This window comes from Notothenia coriiceps, unplaced genomic scaffold, assembly GCF_000735185.1.
Source record: "Notothenia coriiceps isolate Sejong01 unplaced genomic scaffold, NC01 NC01_scaffold00000132, whole genome shotgun sequence".
Lineage (NCBI taxonomy): Eukaryota > Metazoa > Chordata > Actinopteri > Perciformes > Nototheniidae > Notothenia > Notothenia coriiceps.
Genome location: NW_011332833.1, coordinates 1 through 6362, shown reverse-complemented (window position 1 = coordinate 6362; position 6362 = coordinate 1). Strand labels below are relative to the sequence as shown.

At 37.7% G+C, this 6362-nt stretch overlaps 1 long non-coding RNA gene across 1 annotated transcript; it reads right to left on the bottom strand.

Moving 5' to 3' along the window:
* Nucleotides 1–5414: 5414 nt before the first annotated feature.
* On the bottom strand, nucleotides 5415–6299 carry LOC104944477 (uncharacterized). Its single transcript, XR_798234.1, has 3 exons — nucleotides 6226–6299; nucleotides 5987–6138; nucleotides 5415–5897 (listed from the first exon to the last, which is right to left on the bottom strand). It is a non-coding gene; the product is annotated as an uncharacterized lncRNA (long non-coding RNA).
* Between the last annotated feature and the right edge of the window lie 63 nt (nucleotides 6300–6362).

The following is a 6362-nucleotide window of genomic DNA, read 5'->3' as shown; positions in this document are numbered from 1 at the left end:
TTTTAACCCATATTTTATTTTGGACTATTCAGTTACACACAGACCATTAAGTTTAGACTTCTATTTGTGACGGTGGTTCTGAAATATGAACCGGGCCTTTTTATTTGGTAATTTGGGTACCAGGTTAAATGAATTATATGTATTTATTTAGTAAACGCATACATTTATACGGAGCCCCTAAAGGGACATGGAAAAAAAAATAGGAGAGAGAAAAAAAATAAAGTCAGGAAAACGGATTCGTTTCTCGTGCGCACGAGAAACGAATCCGTTTTCCTGACTTTATTTTTTTTCTCTCTCCCTTTTTTTTTTTTTTCCATGTCCCTTTAGGGGCTCCGTAAAAAATAAACAGTACCACCATTTCTTTTTTTAAAACAACATGTCGCAATAAACACTTCTCACTGCTGAAAAGGGACACGTTTTGTGATGGTATAGCTTACAGTTGTGAGCAGCCTTTTTAATCAGATACATGGTTAGAATAAAGAAACCCTGACGCACTCCTCATTTGGCAGTATTTTTCCCGTTGCGTTGGTAAATGAAGTGGCAGGCTGTGGCTTAGGGGGTTAATGGTTACCTACTAGGTAGAGGAACAATGGTGTTTAGGGCATTCAACATGAGCTGGATAAGATACTGAACCCCAAATTGTTCCAGTATACACGGCCAAATAGGTAGATGTTTAATGTAAGTTGCTTTCGATAAAAGTTTTAGTTATTTCGATTGTTACAGAAAGACAAATAAAAATAAATACATACACATGTGTATTTACTAAAACCTCCTCAGTGATAGTTCATGGTACAGCAGGTTTCTCAAAGAACACATTCCACCATGATGACGTATAAAGAGTCACAAGGTGAAAACAGCACTGTATTGTTCATTGTATTTATAAAGAGGAATCTTCAGTGAGAACAAATGCTCTCCAATCCCCATTGCACCTGTATGCATCAAGGAAGTAGGCTCAAAGGAGAAAATAAGGGTGCGGTTGAATTTAAAAATGACTTTTTCCTTGCCAACCGCTATTTATTGAAAAAGTACAAGACCTACTGTATATCAAAACTACCCTGAAATAAAGTGTCATACACATGTTCGAAGTATTCTGGTGTTACTTCTATTAATTTGGCACATTACGGATATGGATCAAAGGCATCTCAGCATAGTACTGCCTTCAATTCGAAATGATTATCCCTCAGGCCCAACAGCATGTGGTGCAAACAAAATAAAATCACACACACATCCATAGATTTGGTGCAAACTACCTACGTTTCTCAAGCGTCAATGATTATTCATGCAAAGTTTCAGACAATGGGCAAAATGTTTAAACCTGACAAACAAGAGCTGTCACATTATTTTTTCTCAGTGCTAACCTCAAACAGATCTACAAGGTAGTGAGTATTTTCAATGTCCTGTAACTGGCACGGAATAAGAAACTTATAATCTCAGCATTCCAATGTGAAATACAGCTAACAACAGCACATAGCTGTCAGTCATGTGTGCACCTTATCATCTCATCTTGCATGCATGCTGACGACGGTGACACAGCAACACCTCTGGGAATTGTATGTCTCAATTATATAGGTACAGTTGCCAGCTCTGTGCATTATATTATAATACAGAACACATATAAATGTATAATCTATAGGTCCATAACAGAATATAACGGTGGAAATAATAATGAAAAAGAAAGAAAAATAAGTTACAATGCAAGAAAAGTAATTATTGGCTTAATTAATTGGCATTATTCATATAACAAAAAAGCAGTTTTGATGTCATAGTAAACTAGGATGTATTATTATAATATGTTACGTTTTTAGGAAATTGTGTGTTTATATTGAGGTTTTAGCCCTACATTCACTTGCGTGATTATCATTTTTGTATACTGTACATCTTTGATGAGCATTGCTTTAATAAATGTAAAGCTGAAACAAAACCCAGGTCAACATTAAAATAAGGGAGCAGACTAAGGTTAAACAAAACTTAAGCAATAAACACAAACAAGAATCAAAACGGGATGGCACAAGAAAACATGGAGAGCAAGGAATCCAGGAGCAGTAACAAGAAACATTCAAGGAAGAACAATACCAGTTGATAAGATGATAAAAAAAGACAAGCAGAACGCCAACGGGGGAAACATTGAAGACAAACACCAGGTAAGACAGGCAAATATACAAGCCTAACGGATCCTTCTTAGGACATATATATTATATTTATAATATTATATTTGTATTTAATTATTTGTTGTTAATATTGATGAGTATCCTGCTCTGTCCATCCATCCATCTTCTACCGCTTATCCTTGGTCGGCTCATAGAGGAAGCAGTTCCAGCAGAGGGCCCAAAATGTCCTTTTCCCTGGCCACATAAACCAGCTCTGGCTGGGGGATTCCAAGGCGCTCCAAGGCCAACGTGGAGATATGTTTCCTGCTCTGTCATGATATTTGAACGGACTACAAACTAGTGGAAGAACACTTCACTTAGCATTTTTATTATGACTGCCATTTTGTCACTTTTTCACTTTAAAATGCACATTTTTTGTTTGTTTTGCTTTGTATGGTGTGCTGTGTTGTTTTATTTACCAGTGCCTAAGACAAATGTCAATTTCATGTACATTTAATGGACAAAAAAGTGATCTAAATTTGAATATGAATATACAAACAGGAATAATCACAGTCACAAAACAGGTGATGCTTATTTACACTGCTTTACATTTTTTAGATTTGTGCCCCTGAAAGCTTCCATAACCTGCCGGTGCACCTTATGATTCACACAGCAGAGACCCACACAGTGAAAAACATATGCGCACGCCTCAATATGTGTCACCTTTTGCTCTTGAGCAATACTAGAGCGTTTTAATTGTTACCGCTATATATATAATTTATCACACCACCACATTTATCTGGCAGCTACTTTGCAGATAAAGACAGTACCAATATATTGTCAGCATTTGCAAACATAATCACCAAAGGAAATATCTAAAATGAGCTCCAGAATTATAAAAAAGTTTACCAATAACAATAATGAAATGCTTCCTATTTGTGTATTACATGTCATTTGTTAGACACTTTTATCCAAAGCGACTTACTTTCATTCAGTACTGTGGACAATCCCCACAGGAGCAATTTGGGGTGAAGTGTCTTGCCCAGGGACACAATGACATGCTGACTGCAGTGGGACTCAAACTTGCTATCCCCTGATACGAAGTCCAGCACACTATCCTCTGAGCCACAGCTCCCACAGTGTATGCTGCATTATAATGATATACAGTAACTGTCCCTACATTGAGAGTACTTGAACTTTAAACCTCATGTACATCTAGCCGAGCCATTTAGTTGTCATGGAGTATTTTCCATTGTAGTATTTTACCTTGTCTATTTGAATAAAGGACATGGTTATGAAGAGAAACAATAAAGTGCTATTTCACTGGGTGTCCCCCAGGGGTCAGTACTGGGTCCACTCCTATTCATCATATATCTCCTCCCCCTGGGCAAAATCCTCTGTCACCATGAGGTTAATTTACACTGCTACCCCGACGACACACAGGTCTACATTTCCTCCAAACCCACCACTGACCTCCCTCCAACCTCCCTCACCACCTGCCTTGAGGACATCAGGAGCTGGATGAGCAGGAACCTCCTGAAGCTTGCCCCCATCTACATCAACGACCTCCTTCAGGAGTACACCCCCTCCCGCACCCTCCGCTCTTCGTCCATAGGACTTCTCACCGTCCCAAGCTATCGCCTCAAAACCATGGGTGCTCGAGCTTTCAGCTGCTCGGCTCCCAGACTCTGGAACTCCCTGCCACTACACATCCGACAGTCTGATTCCATAACAACATTCAAAACCCAACTCAAAACCCACCTGTTCAAACTGGCATTTTCTTTAGAATCTGTACCCTGTGTCCTTTTGTGTCCTTTTGTAGTCAATTTCCTGTTGTTTGTCTTACCCCGGGTGATACTTCACTAAATCCACTGTTTGAATTGTTCGCTATATTGCCCTTATGCCCTGTAAGGTGTCCTTGAGTGTTATGAAAGGCACCCCCCAAAAATAAATGTATTAATATTATTATTATTTATGGTTGTGTGTCTCCTCCTTGTGGCAGGTGAGAGGTCTGCCGCTTCATCAGTCCAACTCCAAACCAATGTTGAATTATGGTTTGCTTTGGTTGTTAATTTATTCTATTGATCTAATATGCTCTTAGAAGTAGTGTCCTTCTCTAGGTAATTACCAGTGTGATATAATGTTTTTCATTATTGTATCTACAACAACAAAAGGCAAGTGAGCTCTCATGATCTGACTTTCAATGTTCTCCTTCTTCCCTCCTGCCAAAACATTCTCTGAGCCGAAAACAGAACGCCCCTCCGTCGATGGAAAGAGGATTTGTTTTTTGCCTGATTGCAGCTTCTACACCATTAAACATATACAGTTTTTATCCCAAGCTGTGACTCAATCCTGAGCCAAAGGTGTGGATTTTTCCTGCTTTATCCTGCTACAATGAAAGTCAAGGTAGTTGGTCAGGTATGCTGTCTTGTGAGCGCCAATCAACATTGAGATTCTTCCAACATTATTATTTTTGTTTACTTTGCGAGTCCAACATAGTTTTCACACTCTTTGTTTAACTGAACTCCATCATTTCAGTAAATCAATGAGAAATACAAAATGTAAGCAAGAGGTAATAATGTCCATGATCACCCTAATTGATTTGATTTAAAAGTATTGTTTTGCTTAAGCTGAGATAAAATAGTCCGTTCTACTGTGCAGAACCGTTGGCAGAGAAACCTAACTTCAAATGACAGCAGCACTTATCAAGGTTTCCTGCCTTATAATTGTCCAAGTCTTTTAACTTGCACTTTCTTTTCATGTTCCCCTTTGTTTTTTCATTTTCTGGGGACAGTTTGGCCATCAAGAATAAACATTTTGAAGTTCCTTCTTTTTTTTTTTAAGTGACATTTTTTAAAAATGCTTAATGTCGTCTTGATTCGACAACATTTCTGTTTTTTCATTCACACAGGTATTTCCACTTTCCTAAGCAAGTAACTTTTGAAGCAAGTAATAGTAAACTTAAAAGTTGTCTAAAGGCTCAGACAGTATTACAGCAAATTCAGATAATATGATTTTCAAAATTGATGGTTTAATTATGATGCTGTATAGAGGTGATGTATAGTAATGCATTGATTGAGCCACCAGCAGTCCGTTTTTACCTGTTGAACTGGCAGCAGAAAATGCCTTTGCCCTGTTCGAACTACAAAAGCAGAAACCAATAGTTAAAAACTTGGTGGGGGTTGACTGATTATAAACAACACCAGTGCTAAAATTAAAGCTCCTAGATTAAAAATGCCCTAATGCATTTCACACCAACACTTCAAATCATCACAAGAGAGACAAGTTATTTTTTGTAAGACTTTGTATTCTGGTCATTGTAAAGTTAGTTTCAGACAGAAAAAAACAGGACATATAACAGAAAACAGCTATGCATGATTATATAAATAAATATTTTTAATTTAATTCCTTATTAATAAATACGGACATTGAGTAAACTGCTTTGAAATGCATATCATTTAATTATACAAATGTATGCATTAGTTTAGTGTTGGGATATGCAGCACACAAGGAGCTGCATCCTTCCTTAGATAAAAATGCATTCATGACCTTACCAAGAAAAAGAATGCTAAAGGAAAGTGTTAAGTGAAGCAAGATTTCATTTCACAGTAATACTGCATTTATTGTGAGATCATTTGATGGAGGTTTTAAATTACATTTGAAAACAAGTTATCCTAAAGCTGACACCAGAGTAGTTCTTCAGTGATGGAAATCAGCACTACTGCCATTGTTGGCTTGACAGTAGCCATGACAACAGTGCTAGGCAGGATGCAGTCATAAGACTGATATTATGGCTTACTCCACTTGAAGCTGAAAATAAGGAGAAGAAAAAACGTTAGTTAAACAATTGTGCACCTTTTGACTGCACTGTTGATAAAGTAGCACTAAGCATTACTTACTTAGGCCATTCACGGAGATGGAGCTCCCCTCAATGTCAAAGCCGGTGATGCTTGCAGCTGCGCTCATTAAAATGCTTGCAATCAGAAAATCATCTGAATCAGCAGGTGTGCTCGAAAAGTAAACATCCATGATGTTGACGATTGATCCATCACTGCCAAAGTAAGAAAAAAACGTCTTTGAAAAATCCGATTTAGGCCACTTTTCCAAAAATGTAACTGGACATGTCTTAACAAATTACCTGAATGACACCACTTCCAAGGACTTAAAGGAAGAAGGGAATGCACTCTGGAAAACAGGTGTAACCTGCAGAAACAGGAAACAGGTTGTTTACAGAGGAAACACATAATAAATGTAAGATGTAAGTGTTCTTTGAAT